The 15,270-nt window shown below is 41.4% G+C and overlaps 1 protein-coding gene across 7 annotated transcripts in view; it reads right to left on the reverse strand.

Moving 5' to 3' along the window:
* The window catches only part of OSBPL3 (oxysterol binding protein like 3), a 197,172-nt gene that overhangs the window by 70,485 nt on the left and 111,417 nt on the right, over window positions 1-15,270 (reverse strand). The window lies entirely within an intron of this gene.

The raw sequence follows: 15,270 nt of genomic DNA on the forward strand, positions 1-15,270 counted from the left end.
TGTCTTTTTTGGTGCTTGAACCTTGACAACCACAGCTAAAGGTAAAGACTTTCCTGTAAGTTCTATTTTTGTTCCATTTGACATCATCAGTAATTTTCACTCACCACTAGACTTCAGTCTGAATTTGAACCCAAAGCTACAGACATCAGGATGGAGGCTAGGCAGGAGGGGTAGGGGTGGCTGGGAAAATTGGCTGAAAAGTGTGGGACTGCATGCAAGTTGGTAAACACAACACGTTGGTCGAAATGATGATTTAGTCACACTACCTCCAAATTCTAGGTATTTAAATGTTGGAAATCTTGAAGCATCAAAAACGTGGTTCTGCAACAAGTATTTTCATCCTCTTTCCCCAGAAGTTTTGTTTTCTCCTCCTTTCTTTTGTTTCACAAACTTTGGTGGGGGGAGGGTGCAATTATTCCTCTACTAAGCTGTTTACAATTTTGATGTACAAGTAGTTATTACTATAAATCTTCCACTGTTAGCTATTTGGGTTATTTCAAGTAATTGACTAGAAAAGAATTTTAAAAGGAATACTAAAGAAAAACACTAAAAATTTACTTTTTAAATGCTTGAAAATGCACATACCATTGCAAAATTACCCCCGGATAGACCAAAACTGGCAACACTTCAGTGGTTTTTATTATTATTATTTTTACATTTTTTGTTGGGATATAACATACATGAAATGCACAAATCTTAAGACTAACTTGAAGAATTTATATACCTATACCTACCATCCAGATCAGAGAGAAAACATTTCCAACACAGGATAAATAAGTTTTGACAAACATGTCTTTCCCCTCCTCAGGTGTACTGAGATATTACTGGCAAATAACATACATAAGCTTAAGATGTACAATGTGATGATCTGATACACCTCTATTCCCTCACAGAATATACTATTTTTTTGTGTGTGATGATAACATTTAAGATCTACTCTCTTACCAGCTTTCAAGTATATAACATTGTTAATTATAGTCACCATGCTATACATTAGATCCCCAGAGCTTATTCATCTTACAGCTGGGAATTTGTACCATTCGACCAACATCTCTCCATCTCCCCCACCTTCTGCCCCTGGTAGCCACCATTCTACTCTCTCCTATGAGTTTGGCTTCTTTAGATTCTGAATATAAGTGAGAACATACAGTATTTATCTTTCCCTGTCTGATTTGTTTCACTTAGCATAATATCCTCAAGATCCATCCATGTTGTCACAAAAGGCAGGATTTCTTTTTTTATGGCTGAATAATATTCCATTGTGTATATGTATATATATATGGCATATATGGAATCTTACATTTCCAGGGGATACATATACATCTTACATTTTCTTTATCCATTCACCCATCCAATGGGCACTTAGATTGTTTCCATGTTGTGGCTATTGTAGATAATGCTACAACGAAAACTGGGGTGCGGATATCTCAAGAGACAAACATGTCATCTGGGCCAAATTTCATGTTGAATAACTTGCTCTTAGTCAAATCTCCAGCCTGCAGTAAGTGGTACAGGCAGAGGCCAGAGGGGCTGCGAGATGGACCTTAATAACCTGGGAGCAGAAGCAGTTAGACGCAAGTCCCAGGAAGCAGATGGCCTAACAGGGAGGGCACAGAACCACAGCGAGTCCTGGGTGCTCTGACGCGGTGTCTGTGTTGTCCTCAAGTTCAATACATGGAAAACACCTGGTAGCAAGACGATTTTCCTACCTTAGTAGCTGAACGCTTTGTATAACCATCCTGACAGATCTGCCTTATGCCTGATTGCACCTTACTCTCAACAAGGCTTAAGGTACATCCCGGAGTTTTCAAACATAGCACTGGTTGAAATCTGGAGTTGTAAAAGTTGAATTCTTCAATGGAAAAACCAAAGCTTAGATTCAGCTCTTAAATTAGAGAACTTTTTCAAAAAGGTAAAAATGTCAAATGAGATTCTTTGTAGCAATTATTACCAATTATTCAGTCACTTAATTACATCCAGACAATAAATGGAGAATGCATAATATTAAGGGATAGGAAGCCACGCACACACAAAAATTCTGCTCACATTTATTTCAGCTCAAAAAAAACAGTCCTCAAAAAGTGTCTTGCTTGTCAAGACTTTAACAAATCGTTAAAATCATCAAGTTAAAAATTTCACCTCCTCCAGGAAGCCTTCTTCACAGGAAAGTACTATTTCATCCCTAGAAACTCCATCAGTATTTCACCTCACCTTCTGCTTATGATTGTATATGTGAGGTTTTATCATCCCTGGACTGGATAATAGACTCCTTGAGGCTCTAAAGTGTCTGTTCACTTCTGATTTCCTCAATGTGCCTAACCTGTTATCCTGTGAATAGTATGCATCTGATTAACACATGGATAAACTTGGTCCTGGAATAAGGCTGCAAACAGATTTATGTTCTTGGAATATCATTCACTGGCTTGCATTTGAAGTACGCCCAATATCTTTGGGCTAAATGACTATTTACAAATCAAATACAGCACATTCACACTTGTGAAAGAAGGTGTATGTGTGTTATCACTGTTAAATGAAAACCTAAGTCTCGAAATCTTCTAAAAAGTACTCTAAGAAAATCAAGCCCTTTTGATTTGTTTAAGACTCCCAAGCAAAAGGCAAGAGGCAGAGTGCTAATACTAGACCATAGTGCACATCTGCTGAAGACATTCAATTGTGCAAAATGCAAATGCCAAGAGGGATTAGACGTTATTGCATACTTTACAAAACTGAAAAACAAATGGAATGAGATCACACCTATAGTTTAAAGGATAACAAGGCTTAAACTTCAAAAATGTTTCAAGGATTCATGTTAGAACTAGATTTCTCCTGAACTCTTGAGACACAGTATATGCCTACCGATGAGCCAATGTGGAGGGCAGGGGATTAGACTGGGTTTCTTGGCTCTTAAGGTAAATAAGTCAAACAGGGTTTGCACTTATTACTACAAAATATCATCTTTTTTCCCTTACTTTATCTTCTCTCTGGGCTCAGAACTTGAAACTCTTACAAGGTTGGAAGAGCCAGATTTGAAGAATTTAAGAAAGTGAAGGCTCTCCTTGACTGAGGAAGAAAGCACTGTAGCCAACTCCTTTTCTGGCTCAACATCCAAATCCTCTCCCTCCCAACTTCCTTATCTGTCACCGTCCTTGAGTAATGAGGCTGAAACCTAAGAGCCAGCATCCAGCCAGTGGTTCTCAGTGGGTACTCTTCTCTCAGGCTGTGAAACCTTGGGGGCACTTTTAGTTGTCACAGTGATGGGGTTGGGGGTTGGTCTCTGGCATCTAATGGCTGGGGACCAGGAATGTTAGACGTCCTGAAATGTCTCAGTCTTGCACAATAAAGAAGTTGTCCCATATCCGCAAGATTTTCCAAAGTGCCAAGAGACATTTTCATAGGTGAAACCCGTTTATAATTATTCAAGCACAGAACTTAACTCTGTTTCATGTACTTACCGAAGTATTTTTGCATGGTTTTTAACACACTCTGAATTCTTGGGAATGCAACTACTGAATAATTGAGATAAGACTGTACTTCCTCCTGTTTGGGACTTTAGCAAGAGTCACCCACCATTTTGCAGAATCGTGTCACTGAAGCCCGTGCCACTTGCGGTATGTGAGTTATTAACACATCTCTATGGGTCTGCATTAGTAGCCATCACCCCACATATAGGTGTATCTGACCACTTCATTATGTCCTCTGGTATAGTCATGTCTGGGCTTTTACATATTATAATGTATACTTTAACCACTTCTCTGAAGTTTCCTTTATTCACAGTAAAGTGTTATGTTGATATTTTCAAAATTATGTGGGCAATTATATTAAATTAATAATGAATTTCATTTGAGGAGAGTAAAGCCTTCACTGAAATACTGGTCACAAAAAGGGGACATTGGTATGATGGGGTTAAGAGCCACTGCTGATCCTGATACCAATTCTGTGAGAAGGAATGCCAGACCAGCACACAGTATAGTGAAATCACTTTGAAACTGTAAGGGCTTGATTATTATAAGTCAGTCCTGTTGGTTTCATCTTCAAAATGTGTATCTTCCATGTCCCTTCTCTGTTTCCCCGTCACCACCCACCGATCTCATCAAACCTGATTTCCCAAGACTCTCCACTTCTACAATCATTTATGGGACCTCACTAGGTCCTACTCTCCATGCAGTGTAAAAATGAATACAACATAATATTTGTCACTTCCACTGCTGTGGTTTACTTGTATTTTTCCAAGCTCCCAGAATCTTATCTTGTTCTTTTCCACCCGTACAAACGCTTCAAGATTTTAGTTCAGTTTTCTCTTTCCATGAAATTCCTAAGTTACCCAAACGACATCAATCATGTATTCCTGTAAATGATAGTAGTATTGCTGTCCATTACCAGGTAATTCAGTATTTTATGATTTTTTTTCCATTTTTATCCCCAGTGCTTTGATCTTCTGTCCCCAAACAGTTGTAGGGGCCATCTTTTTAAGTTGTTTAGAACCCCAGCAAAGAACTGAGTATATAGTAGGAAAGAAAAGAATTCTCCTGGGTTTATTCATTGTTGGGGTCTCAAACAAAGAACATAGATTAAGGTCTCAAACCAAGTAAATGGCACTGAGTGGTTGGTCAACAAGGAGATATTAAAATGTATCCACACTTCTAGACAGCCTGCCATTCAAAACACAAAAGAATAGTGCCTCAGGAAACACTATCCAGTGGGGTAGATTGAAACAATATATAAATACAAAAATATAAACAAAAAGATAAAATGATTGAATACTTTCTAGCCCCATGAAAGCAGGAACCTTTTCTGTCTTGTTCACTACTTAATAGTGCATAGTATATGAAAGTGGTTAAGAATAAATCCTGGGCTTCCCTGGTGGCACAGTGGTTGAGAATCTGCCTGCCAGTGCAGGGGACATGGGTTCGAATCCTGGTCCGGGAAGATCCCACATGCCGCGGAGCAACTAAGCCCGTGCACCATAACTACTGAGCCTGCGCTCTAGAGCCTTCGAGCCACAGCTACTGAAGCCCGCGCACCTAGAGCCCGTGCTCCGCAACAAGAGAAGCCACCGCAGTGAGAGGCCTGCGCACGGCAATGAAGAGGAGCCCCCGCTCGCCGCAACTAGAGAAAACCCGCGAGTAGCAACGAAGACACAACACAGCCAAAAATAAATAATAATCAAAATAAATAAATTAAAAAAAAAAGAATAAATCCTAAGAGTTCTCATCACATGGAAGAAAAAATTTTTTTCTATTTCTCTAATTTTGAATCTGAGATGACAGATGTTCACTAAACTTATTGTTATGATCATTTCATGACGTATATAAGTCAAATCATTATGCTGTACACCTTAAACTTACACAGTGCTGTATGTCAATTATATCTCAATAAAACTGGAAGGGAAAAAATGGTCCATGGTAGATATGAATAAATATGTTGACCAAACTAATGAAGCAATTACAATAGCTAACATTATTAATAATGTTATTACTTATTATCTATCAGGAAGTGTTCTAAACACCATGTGTACATTGTTGCGCTTAATCTTTTCACAATCTTGCAAGGTTGGATTTATTAGTATCTTTTTTTAAATGTCTTTATTGCACCTTCATTTTTTTTTACATTTTAAAAAATAATAGACTATTTTTAGAGCAGTTTTAGGTTTATAGGAAAATTGAAATTACAAAAAGTTCCATACACTTCCTCTCTCCCCACACACAGTTTTCTCTGTTATTAACATCTTGCACTGATGTGGCACATTTTTTAAAAAATAGATGAACCAATATGATACATCATTATTAACTAAAGTCCATAGTTTACACTAGGGAGTCATTCTTTGTGGTATACAGTTCTATAAGTTTTGCCAAATGCATAATGTCATATATCCACCATTTCAATAACATACAAAATAGTTTCACTTCCCTAAAAATATTCCTCCCTTAACTTTCATCCCCTCTCAGTCTTCCTGGAAACCAGTATTTTTGGAATGTGGAAACCAAGGAAGAGAGAATAGGTAACTTTCCCCATGCTATAAAGTCACCTGACTACAAAATCGATATTTTCAATCATTCTGCTACATATTATAGCACATTGTATATTCTACTGTAATTTAAATATGTACATTCTGATGATGAACAAAGAGTAATGCCATGGGGCAGGGGGACGGTGGTGGGTAAGTCCAAGAGCCGAAGCCATGTGAAGGAGTCAAGAAGCCCTGCCCTATAGACAGAGAGAAGCAAGGCTGGGATCCGGAGCAGAGCTGCCACGTCTCCCATCCTGCATTCCCCTGAACTGGGGCGGGAAATCAGCCTGTGCATTTTAATGCTGCCAAGTCTTTGCTCATTCGCTGTCTTACATCTGGAACATCTGCCCCACCTACTTCTCAGCCTGGTGAATTCTCACTTAGCCCCACACCACCTCCTCCTCGGGGCAGAAATTCTCTCCCTCTTCAGCACTTGCAGACATCACTTGCACTCTCTGTCTCCCTAGCTAGAATGTGGGTACCATGAGGACAGAGACTGGGGCTTATTTCTTATCACCTCACTACCTGTGACATAGTGGCCCTAAATAAATATTTGCTGAACGAATGAGGCTATAAAAAGGGCCTCACAGAGCCCTTGGGGTCAGAGACTTTAATAATATGTGCTGGATTGGAGTGAACTGGTACTCAGGACAGAAAAAAGCAGAGATGCCGCTTTCTCTTGGCTAAAGGCACCGGGTGGCAGGAAGTGGTTTCTACTGTGCTTCACATACCAGTGACCCAGGAGGAGGACGAGCACCCTGAGAAACACAGTGCAGGTGGACCTGGGCCCAGGGGAGATCAGGCCCTGCTGACTTAGCCCAACACAGCTGGGCTGATATCTGCCCTGGGGGCATCAGGCTTAAAGCTCCCCATGAATATCAGGTGGAGAGAGAGATATGACAGGGTAGGGGGAAGCGGCTTCTTAAGGTCTTTGCTTGAGTTTAACGGAAGACAGTCTGGCACTGTCATCTGGCATTAAATTCAGTCTGTTTCACTGAACATCTATAAGTGCCAAATATAGAAAGCTGCTTTGTGGTGGGAAAGGCAACTAAGGATTTATTCATGCTCATGAGCTGGCAAAGTTCATTTCCATATTGCTGAGTGCACAAATTGAAAGCACTTCCCTCCAGCACAGCTGTTTCCACAGCATACATCTCCTCTGCACCTTTCAAATGCTGGGTTCTCAGTCACTGCCCTTGCAGTGATGTCAGAAATAGAAAACGATTTAAAACTTTAAATTCTTCCTGCAGCTGAAAAGTGTTGTGAAAGGAAGCTTTGTGGTTGCCTCTGTCTGCCATGACTGGAAAGTGGGTTGTTCTGATTATTTATTTAGTCTGTTTATCAGGTTTTTAAAAATCACAAGGCAATCCCCAGCATTAAATCACGTGGAATACAATTTAACATGACTTTAAAGGCATGTGTAATCTTCTAAAGCCTCAGGATCATCGATATCATCTTTTATGACTGTATTATGAACACATGGAAATGCTTGCCAACAGATTTCCAGTTAATATAACGATAGCTTTAACTGATGTCAGACCAATTCTGGACTTATATTTCAATCACTGATACTTGGAGTTGTTACTTCTTGTCAATTGTTTCTTCCTCAACTAAGAGTTTTTGAACATCAACAAACCTGATAGAAAGAAAAATTAAAAGAATAGAGTTGGGGTGGGGTGGATATGCAATCTAACGCAGTGCTTCTCAACTGTAACGTACCAATCACTGAAGATCTTGTCAAAACACAGAGTTCAGGTTCGTAGGGCTGGGGCGAGGCCTGAGCTCCTGCACCTGCACAGGTGAGGCCGCTGCTTTTGCTGGACCACAGAACCACTACAAGCAGCCACACTCTAGGAGACCAGCCTGCCTTGAAGAACTGGAATTTGACTCAGTAGGCTCTGAGGGTAAAACCAGGGCCAATGGGTGAGAATTATAAGGCCCTGGATTCCAACTCTGCATAAAGGATGATGGTCTTAGTGCTATGAAAAATAACAGAAACGACAAGGGCTGTGAAAGAGTACGTTCCCTAGTCACTGGGGAGCTCTGTCAGAGGCTGGCATAGGTGCTGCAGAGGGATTCCTAGACTAGGAAGGACGTCAGGATAAATGAGCTTGAGATCCCTTCTAAATCTTATAGCATAACCTCATGTCTATTAACTGGGTATAAAGTCTCAGTTATGCGAGGTAAGTTCTAGAGATTTGCTTATGACATTGTGCCAACAGTTAACAATACTATTGTATTGTGCACTTAAAAATTTGTTAAGATAGTAGAGCTCATGTTAAGTGTTACCATAATAAAAATAAATAAAATGAAATAAAAGAAAAGAAACTATTGGCTGATAAAGTCTTCCAAAAAACAAATTAAAAATGAGTAGTATTAACTTCAGTCTAGTTAACTTCAGGTTCAATCCCTGACCTTAGGATCTAAGTGAGAAGATGAAGGAAGAAAAAGGAAGACTGAGCCGTGAAGAGCCTGCTCAGACTCTGAAAGCTCCGTGGGGAGCAGCACGTGACCTGCCAACAGCCACTGTCTTGCCTCTCCCTTCACACACACAGCCGCAGTTCACCAACCCACACCGGCGTGGAAAGGTGAACACTCAGATGACTGAGGCCCCCAAATGTCTTAAGTCTTAATTACTTGGGTAGTCCCAGACCAAAACCCTGGAGACTTAATAACTTAGATAATAGAGAATATGTAATTGGTCTTTGGGGGTAAACCCTTGAGAAAACACTGGAGGCGAGGATAAGAAAAGGAGAGTTATTGGCAGCAGTAGACACTGACAACGGGGAGAAAAAGCATGTGAGTTATCAAGGTCTGTCGGTGACTCCACCTGAGGCCATTCCTATCTTGGGTACCAAATAAGAGAAAAATGCTTTCCAATTGGGTTGACCACAGGTGGATTTATAATGTCCATCCTAGGCCACTTACTCCCCTTCCCCAGGACTACTTTCTCCCCAAGCAGAGTCTGCCTCTGACAGCACGTTCTGGCACTTAGCATGCATGTGTGTTAGCCAATGATGACAGGACAGCTCTCTCCACCCAAGGGACTCAAGCGTCTCTTCTGAGTTTTTTTTCCAGGGAATACAGTAATGATTTGTTTTATCCCATAGAGTCATGAAATATTTCTTTTAAACACCAGAGTTTGAGAGAGAATGTGGAAGTTACCCAGCTCTTTCATTTTAGAGATGAGGAATCTAAGAGAAACGATCTTAGTAGGGCCACAACAAGGAGTGAAGGACTTCTGAGGACCAGAACCCAGTCCTTTGACCCCAACTCAGTACCCTTTCCACTACCCCTTCCTAAGAATTACCATGTTTCCATAGTGGCAGACGGCCTTGTGTAAGAGATCCTGGGCTAACTCACCACATGGACACACACGATGGGATAACAGGGAAAATCTCTAATACGGACTCTTATGTGAGTGGGACTAGACCAGAGGCACGACGGTGGGGAGACTTCCGCTTGGTTGTATACCTTCCAGCACTGTTCAGTGTTTCATCTTTACTACCTTTAAATTTTAAAAAATCATACCTTTTTTGGCATATCATAGAGCTCTGCCCTCTGGCGTCTGAGCCCTGGTGAGAATCACTGACTCTCTGTACTCAGATATAACACTTTTGTAGTCCAAGCACAGAGCAACCACAGCTCCTCAAGAAAACCCACCCCACCCCCTTGCTGGATGGTGCTAGCTGATGACAGTACTCTCTCTCACAGTGCTCTCAAAGCTATTTTTTCAGAGCTAATTGAAATTTACAATTCAAGTAGAGGTACATTCTGGCTAATTAATGCATATATGATTTAAAAATCATAGGAGAAGGTGGCAGAAGTTTAGCACAATGAACGTCCTTATCCTTGATCCAAATCATCAGTGACTTTCTTTCACCTCTCTATAAGAATAACTGGTTCTCATCATGAGAACCTAGCAACAGGTTAAGATCCCGGAGAGCCTCATGAATCAAAAAAGGAATGGCTTTTGTGTTATGTAGGTTATATTCTAGTTATAACTGAGCTTCTATTTAATGGGGTAGTCTCTAACTCAAAGGTCTAAGGCTTAGCACCAGGTAGGTACTGGAGATGCAAAGATGTGAAACCAAATGTTGGCCTTCAAAAAGTTAACGTACATTAAAAATAGAGACACCACTCGGTTGAAAACTTGTAAATGCCAAATGGGAGTCTCACAAAAACCTGCTACAGACTCCTGTTCCGGGGTAGGCACAACCTCACATAGGTCTGGATCCACCTTAGCGAAATGACTTGAGCTGGGATATGAAGAAAAACTGACACAGCGTGAGAAGCAGGGTTTCTGAGGCTACCCTGACAAATTACCACAACGTTGGTGACTTAAAGCAACAGAAATTTATCCTCTAACAGTTCTGGAGGCCAGAAGTCCAAAATTAAGGCGTTAGCAGGCCGATGCTCCCTCCAGAGACTCTAAGGGAGAATGTGTTTGTCTTAACTTGGGTTGCTGTAACAAAATACCACAGACTGGGAGGGTAGTCCAAGATAAAGGTGCTGGTAGATTCAGTTCCTGATGAGAACTCGCTCCCTGACCTGTAAACAGCTGCCTTCTCGCTGTCTGCTCTTCCTCCACGCCTAAGAGCAAGAAGCTCTGTCATCTGTCCTCTTCTCATAAGGGCATTAATCCCAGGATGAAGGCACCACCCTCATGACCTCATCTAAACTTAACTACCCCACAGAGGCCTCACCTCTAAATTCATCGCATTGGGGGTCAGGGCTTCAACATATGAACTGGGGTGGGGCGGGCACAGACACAAACATTCAGTCTACAATAGCGTTCCTCGCCCCTTCCGGTTTCTGGTGGCCTTGGCGTTCCTTGGCTTGTATTCCCATCACCCAGATCTCTGCCTCCGTCTTCACACACATCACCTTCTTCTCCATGTCTGTCTTCTCTCTGTGTGTTTCTTATAAGAACACCGGTCACTGAACTTGGGGCTGACCCGGATAATCCAGGATGTTCTCCTCATCTCAAGATTCTTAAATTAATTACATCTTTTACCAAATAAGGTAACCTTCACAGGTTCCTAGGACTAGGATGTAGACATATCTTTGGGGGTGGGGGGACCATTCAGCCTACTACACAGGGCAAGAGGGACCACTAGGCCAGAGACTGCCAGGAAACTGACTCATCTGGAGTGAGAATAGAGAGGAGGTGATTTTGGTTGTGGTGGGAGCTTGTGTAGAGGTGCAGAGGGAGACACAGCTGGACTCGATGGTAGGGCCAGGGTGTAGAGGACCTTAGAGAGATGTCAGATTATTCCAGGGAAGTCTCCCGTTTTGCCTCTGTCCTACTTACACTGTCACTTCTCGGCCTTTAGTATCAATATTTTAATAGCATCACATCACTGAAGTAGACTCAGACTTTCCCCTCCCTGGGAAAGAACTGTTGAGTCACTTTGGTTCACATTTGCATCTATAGCTCCTAGAAAAACATCTAATAGCTGCAAAGCTAGTAAGCTGTGCTCTCAACAAAAGCATCTCAATCGGTTCTGCCTTCCTGTATCCTCCACTATGGCCAATGCCAACCGTGAATAAATACACTGATTCTCTTAAGGTATCCATGTAGTTTCTATCAAACTAGTGTTTCTAAAACCCACCAAAATATATTTGCTATGTGTGTTATTCTGGAACTGCAGAACAGTTTGGATGGTTCAGTAACTTCCAGAAGTGTTTTAAGAGTTTGGTTTCTTGTGCTCTTCAGAGTGTGGAAGGCAGCTGTCATTTGTAGACATGCAAAGTGACAAGGACACCCTGACAATTCAAATACATCATTTTAGCTGAAGTTTTCATTTCTTCCTGTATCAAATGTTTGTTTTTTTCTTTACAAGACTTACTCAGAGTAGAAATATATTGAGAATTGAGTGTTGGGTCTTTGCCCTTCCTACTTTCAGTGCATAATGTCACAACCATAGGTGTGACCAAAAGGTAGGCAGTAAGGAGAAGTAAAAGGCTCAGAAAGGGGGGGATCTGAAAAACTAAGATGGAACTATATAGTAAATTATTTTTCTCTGTTGGAGCCACCAGAAAAATAACAGCTCTGGGCAAACAGACCTGGGGGATCCTTATGGCTGCTTCCCTCATCTGTGTTACTCTTGCCCCTGCATTCGCAGAGTGTTGGCTTCTGGAGGTTTGTTTAAACAACAATCATTTGTACATAGGGCACATGGAACTTGAATTAACTTCTAAAGAAGCTTTCTAGCATCTAAAGAAACCTAGTGTTCTTCAAATAGATGGCTGCTTGACCCTCTACCACTTCTTAGCTGTGCGACTCTAAACCGGCAGTTAATTGGGCCCTGTTTTCTTTCTAAAGCGTAGAAAAAATACAGACCTCGTTGGATTGTTTTGAGACTCCAGAGGAGAGTAGGAAAGGATCTCACGAGCTGTAAAGGTGCTATCAGATGCTTGTTAACTTCTAGAGTCCCTTGCTGACTCTTTTCAGAGCAGCCTAGACAGAAGCCAAGCCGTCTGCCTCTGCGTAGTGCCACCAGCCTCGCAGTGAAAGGATGAAACAGGGAAGCAGTCACCATGTGGTACTGCTTGAGGGCTCCTGGGACTCCTGCTTCTGGAAGGTGAATGGTTTATGTGCCAAACACTTACATAACACTACGTGCTGGCTCTCTTCTAACTGAAGCAACTGTCACAACCTTATGTGACACAAGGCACAGGGGGATTAAGGACCTTGCCCAAGGTCAAACAGCTAATAAACAGCCCAAGATTTAAACTCAGGCTATCTGGCTCTCAAGCAACTTCATGCTCGTTGCCTTTTATTTCCTGTGACCATCATAGAGCCATGTGACACAGTCACGCCATTCCCAAGCCACTCTTCCTTGACGGGTCTTTCTTGTGGTGTTTATTCAGCCCATACTTACAAAAGGCAGCTGGTAAATCTCAGTGTCTAAAGACACAGTGAATTAAAAGAAATAAATGGAACTACATATTTTCAATACCCAGAGAGCTGAACTTATAAACACCTGAACATTATAGCTTTAATTCACTCTTCTTGGCAAATTCTCTCCCATTCAACTCCTGTGTCTTACGGGTTCTGGCAGCAAGCCCAGCCACCCTGGGCTCCCTGGAGTACAGCATAATCTAAGAGCCTGCATAAATAAATTCTCATCAGGTGACCCTGGGAGAGCTCAAAGGCCACCTCTGATGGCCCCAGGGACAAGAGGGTGACAAGAATAAATTGCATAATTGTATGGAGACTTATATAGCAATAGATCTCTCCATTTCAAATCCCCTGCAATAATGAGAGAAGCACTTGTTAATTATTTTGGAAGGATTCAGTTCCAGATTTCTGACTTACACAGCAAATTAAAAAAAAAACGGAAGCCATGCTCTCTTTACAACCCACAGTCTTCCCAATCAGAGTTGATTTCTTATTTTTAGTGATGTGTTCAGCTGTCCTATCCTTAGTAGCTTCACATCCCCCTGCTCATGGTCTCTTAGTAATAGGTTCTCAATGGATATTGGTTGAAGAAATAAAAATTAGGGCATACAGAACTCTTTCAAAAAAGACAAAACCTATTCATTCATCTCTAGCACAATCTGGCTTCTGAAATGTGTTACTTTGAAAGTTCTAGGAAGGAAATGTAAGGGGCAGTGGGAAAAAGACAAGAGGAAATTACTCATATTTTACAGGTTTTGAAATAGCAATTCTCTCTCCCACTTAGACATCCCTTAACCTACTTAATATATGTATAGAGCTTTGTGAATTGCACAAAGCTAGCTTTCTACCTAGCAACCGCATGTTTATTCATTCATTCATTTAATCCACACTTATCGAATGTCTACCATGTGCAGCTTAGGTACTCTGTATTTATTATTTCATTTAGTTTTCAAAAGGAAGCAAAATTATCTACATTTCACAGCTGAAGAACCAAGACTCAGAGGTTTTCTGTAAAATGGCAAGGTCATCCTGCTAGCAAAAAGCAGAGCCAGTGTGAATACAGGTCAGTTAAAACAAAGACACTCTTTACTTCTGTTCCATACTTTCCAACAGAGCAGTTTGTCTGGAGACCCCAGGTTTAGAAAGTATTTAGGGATTTCATCATTTGCCAGGAAAAACTCAATGGAGAGGTCTTTGTTCATTTTTTGAAATCCTCATATGTCTGTCACCAGAGTGAGGGAGCTGGGGAATTTGTGGCTTTTTGCTCCCATTCCCCACATGTACCTGCTCATGCATTTCAACCTGCCCTCGACAGAGGGATATTTGCTGCTGGTGTGCAGTAAATTCAGCCCGGTAATTTGCATCTGCCATGTGCAAAGCCCCGTGCCAGTGCTGTGAGAGCTCAAAAGATGTGTAAATAGGACCCAGGACTCAAAGAACCACACACTCTTTCAAACCAATGAATTAATCAAAAGAGAGGAGAGAACAGGGCTGTGTTAGGCATGGCATTAGCCAAACTGAAGGTTCCCAAACAGAACATTTGTGAAGGCCTCTCTCAACTCCTGTCTGGTGCCTGGCAGAACTGGGGTACCCTCTTCCTCTGTTCCTATTTTCTCATGAACGGACTTAAACCAGACTTTCATGCCCACCACTCCAAGGAAGCAACTTGGCAATGTCACCAATGACCTCCACAACCAACGGTCATTCTCAACTTCACTTTATTTGACCTATCAAGCAGCCACTTAAAACTAAAGTATTGCAATTCACATAGACTGCATATATGTTGGAAATGATCTACAGAGAGCATATATTATTTTTCATAAAAATTATTTTTAAAGGGCTAAAGCAATAAATGAAGATTCTTTTCAAGAAAATCGCAAAATTCAAAAGGGCAGAACAGTTTCATGATTTAATCTAGCTAAAGGGGATAGCTGAGCCAAAGCCTGGGGTGGGGAAGAACAGTGAAGCAAAGACTGACTTAGAACACTACAAGGAATAGGGTGTGATGAAGACAGTCAGAAGGGACCAACAACCTATTCTCTGTGTAAGCTGGGTTCCTTTAGTTGGAGATTTCCTGCAAGGAGAATAGATTCCTATCCAGTAAAGGTGCTATATCTAAAGGATGGTCTATTTCAAAGAGATCTACTTCTTGTGCAGAGAATCAGAGTTCTTGAAACAAGGACATCTCACTTCTGGCTCCAGAATTCGCCAAAGTAAAGGGAGCTCATCAGTAATTGCTTCTTAAATTTACAGAGGACCTTTCTCCAATGAGCTTCAACGGCTTTTAGCCAGTGAAAATACTAAATTTTCTCTCACGACATCCCTGCAAAGGAAGCAGAAGATGGAGAACTGAGGT

Source organism: Balaenoptera borealis, assembly GCF_965194805.1.
Source record: "Balaenoptera borealis genome assembly, chromosome: 7".
Taxonomy (NCBI): Eukaryota; Metazoa; Chordata; class Mammalia; order Artiodactyla; family Balaenopteridae; genus Balaenoptera; species Balaenoptera borealis.